The sequence below is a fragment of the Podarcis melisellensis genome (genome assembly GCF_964234715.1).
Source record: "Podarcis melisellensis genome assembly, chromosome: 4".
NCBI lineage: Eukaryota > Metazoa > Chordata > Lepidosauria > Squamata > Lacertidae > Podarcis > Podarcis melisellensis.
Genome location: NC_138531.1, coordinates 48803022 through 48807490, shown reverse-complemented (window position 1 = coordinate 48807490; position 4469 = coordinate 48803022).

Genomic DNA, 4469 nt, shown 5'->3' with positions numbered 1-4469 from the left:
GAAACGGTACAATCAGATAAATATTTGCAGAAAAATCATCCAGACATGGTCTATGAAAGAAAAATAGATACTACTGTACCTGTCACTCGCAGAATGTTTTATTCATATAAGTTATTTTTAATTTTTTTCTGCCCCAAATTCAGCATAGGCCATCTACAAATGTGCCTCTTTTACACCGTCAAGTTTCAAATCACTCCAGTAAATCATTTTTAAACTATAAGCCATAGAACCTACTGACCCCTGGATTTCTCATTGTAATGATTCAGTCAACTCACCCCTAACATATAAACAAATACAGAAAACTTTATTTGTCCTTTTGGGAGTGTGTCTCTGGGTGTGTACATGATCATTTTGTACAAAGAAAGCTCATAATAAAGTAAGAACATTGTGAGCTACTTTCTGTAAGTGAAAATCATGCTCCCAAATAAGCTTTCAAACCAACAGCTATTCCTCCATGAATGGTGCAGTCACAAGGGGAATTCACATTAGAGAGCTAATAAACTTGGTGTTGAGGTGTGTATTGTTTTAACAGAATCTCCCCCCACTCTCGGATAATTCAGTCAGTAATTCTGTATGTTCCTTTCTTCTTCTTCTTCTTCTTCTTCTTAAAACATGTACTTTGTAGTATTTAAAAGAATACAGTATTACCTTAAAAGTGTGAAGGGAAAGGGATGATGTTATTTCCTTACTTGTTGTATTAACAAACCCCAACTTCTGTTTCCCTCAATCCTTACCACTGCCACCATTTAATATCACTCACATGCTTTGCATCCTAAACTTAACAATAACCATGCAAACTGTGGGATGTAGGTTGAGGAGATTTCACTGTATATTCACTTCTTCAGGCCTCTCTAGCCCAGACTCAGCTATTTCATCAACTTAGGAATTCTACACCTGCAACCACCAGCTAGACAGTCTTTCTTGTGTAAACTGAGAGTTCTGTCTCCTACTGCTTCTCAGCTGTCAGCTAAGATTCCCCCGTGACAGTTAAACAAAGTTTCACCTGACAAGACAGAAGACTTCCCCTATCAAACTGACAGGATACATTTGCAGTACTCATTAAAATACAGTTCAAATAAGCAGGATTTCTCCGCAAAAGGTTATAAGAGAATTTAGGTTCTAGAAGATAAGATATGGACTAACAACCCACACCATTAGACATGTCACTTGTACTATGTATATTTTATACAATTGTATATTTTTTTTAATAGCATTATTACAATATACAGGGTACTTCCCGAAAGCAACTTCTTCAAACTTCAGTCATAGCACAAACACAGGAAACTGGAAAGGAAGTGTCTGTGTTTGGTACCCTTAATATCACAGCTGTGCTGTGTTTGCTAAATCTCAAAACCTCCATTCTAAAACACCCTGAGCATAATATATAGAATACACATAAGTAAAAGTCCTTATTCTTCTTTCTGTTGCCCTTGTTAAAACAGAAAAATAGCTATGGAATTCAGAGGATGTGTGTGGCTATTGGCCCAGCATATGACAAAATAGGTTTAGGCATTCTGTTGTCCCTAGAAGGGACCTTGAGGATCATCTAATCCAACTTGAATATGCAGCTGTCCCATACAGGGATCAAACCTGTAACCTTGGCATTATCAGCACCACAGTCTAACCAACTGAGCGATCCTTAAGAAATGCAGATTCCTACTTTAGTGTTCTCAGCTTTCACCAGTTGTTTAAATTTCACATTTTAACTTATAAACAGGCTAAGCAACAAAAACAACCCCTGCCAGGCTTTTTGGCATGTTCACAGATTATGCAGCTGCTGCTTAGATTTGATTTCCCAAAAAAATTAACCCTAAAGACATCAAATGGGGACTTTCCTAATAAACAAGTGGCTAGCCTTGAGGGAAACCAAATTGAATCTTAAGTAAAGAAGTCCTGAATTTTAAATGCATTAGAACCATTAACATTGGAGTGAGAAGGCCTGCTAAAAATATATAAGGAACCTTAGATCCCTTAAAATAAACAAAAGAAGTTTCATCATATTCAGTTGTTTTAAGAAGTACCCCATTACTGCAGATAAGAAGGTACTCAAAGCAAGCCAGTTTATTTAATGGTTTTTGCTACATATTGTCAAAATTATTATTATTATTATTATGCTTACATACAAGAGAAACACAATTCATTTTAATCATGATACCACAACAAGCTATCCCCAGATTGGAGAACTTGAGAAAAACAATACCTCTGTCTCATCAGGATTCAGCTTCAATTTATTGATTGAAGCTTAATCTGTGTTAGTTATACAAGGGTTAAGAACTACCTTTGAGAAAGGACACTGTTTTATCTCTCTCTGTTTTTGCTTTTATTTAGATTAGTTTATTTTATCTTATTATGCAAAAGCTTTAAAACATCTTATATAAAAAAAGGATTCAGCTTCAATTTATTGACCCATATCCATCACTAAACACAGATACAGAGTTAACAAATGACCTAGCTCTTGTAAGTTGTTCCCACATTGGCAGAAGTAGAGAGAGTGCTTGGGTCAACGTTTATTTGTTCCCAACAGGCCATTTCAGGGTGAAGAATGTTATTTTAGTTTTTAGACATTTTCTTATGATAGCAAATGGGGCTCAGTTCTGATCTCACCACAACTATATTTATGGTGGAACAGCAACAAAAAGAGTAATATAATAGTTATTGTGGAGACTCTTCCCCCTTACTGCTTCCATAGCTGTGCTCTTGTTCTGGTATTTAAAGGTTTACAGCTGGATAATTGTACAAAAGGATGGGAGGGGTATCACTGAGGCAGGGGGACAACAAGATTCCATAATTGTCTTCAATCCAGTTGCATTCCCTAATTCTATACATATCAATATGAATGACTAAATGATAACATGAAGAGATTTTTGGCATTTGGATTTGAGTGGGATGATGTCTCTTGAGTTCCTTTTAACTTGACTCAGGTATCTGTGAATGAGTTTTTGAACAGTGTAGATCTCCTGAGACATACTTGGTCAGAGTCTTGAACTTGTTAATATCTCAGTTTCCTGGTAAAGTTGCCCTAGGCCTTCCCTTTGTCTGGGATAGCATTCAATAAAATACTTAAAAACCTGTGAAAATGACTCACCAACCCTGAAACCTTTGTTCAGAGCCCTGGAATGTACAGAAAAGATTTATAATCTAGAATCTAGGCAGATTTCAGTAGGAGAATTGAGTTGAATTTTATCCTACAAAGGAAATTTCACAATTTAAAAACCCAACAACCTGCATGAGTGCATGTGTATCCATCATTTTACACATTAAAGAGTTTAAATAACTTTTTGAAAAGTTTTGAAATTGCTCCAAACATAGACAGACAGTGCTGGTCAGATTTCTGCCCCCTGCCCCCTGCTACAAAAATCTGCACAGTGTCTTACTGTGGTGGCACATTAAAACCCTGAACACATTATTCTGGTATGAAGATGTTGTTGATCAGCTTGGTCCTCCAGGGAATTAAAATTCTGGTAAACAGAAACCTTTATAGAAACATACATTTTTTAATTACCTCTCTGTTTTGATATACACATTTTCAACCCAGCACTGTGCTTTGGAATATAATTATTAATTCAAATAACTGACACTACAGCTGTAGTATACATTAACATTTATGGTGGCTCCAGTGTGCCCCTAGCACAGGTGTTTGAGCTGAACACACACTACATTAACCACAATCCATAGGTCTCTTGTAGCTCCTTGAGAAATTTCCCCATTTCCAGTGTTTCTCCTCAAATCAGCTTCCATCTGATTTGGAAAGATAAGCTGTGGTTACCGGTAAGTTGAGGTGTGTACATTTGGGACAGCTGTTGCACATGTGCAGATGACAGCTGCATTGAATAGGAGTGCAAGGGGGGAGCTGAATGAGCAGGGAAACAAATCAGGCAATACACATTGGGTGAAGACATCCCTGCCTTTTCTCTGCTGTGTACAGGAACATAAAACTCAGTGGACAGAAATGTTGGGTATAAACAACTTTGCAGGACTCCAGTCAGTAGAGGGCAGGTTTGAGACGAGCAGATCATCAGGGAAGATACACTGTTGTGGTTTTCCACTTAACACCTAACCTCCACCCCTTCCTCCATCACCCTCCCTTTCTCCTCCTCCTGCATGAGACAACCATGAAACTTCCTCTCTCCTTGCGAATATGAAGTAACCGTTTTTTCAGTACCAATGAGATTCCTGTGTAATTTATTTTACTCTTTTAAGCAATGCTAGTGATGTGTGAACAAGACTGACAATGGGTGGTGGGTTAGCTCCAGCTTCCAAGCTATTTTTACTTTGTAAGCCGACCAATTTTATTTTTAAAACCTATTAGCTTTGCTGCATTTTAAGCCACTAGGGGTTCATTGGGGTTCAGACATAAAAAAGATCAAGACTGTCATGTGATATGAATTTCAGATAAATAACTTTATAAATTGTTTCCTTAAATGGGGCGAACAAATCAAATTTAACATTGCATTTCTCTTATGACAAAA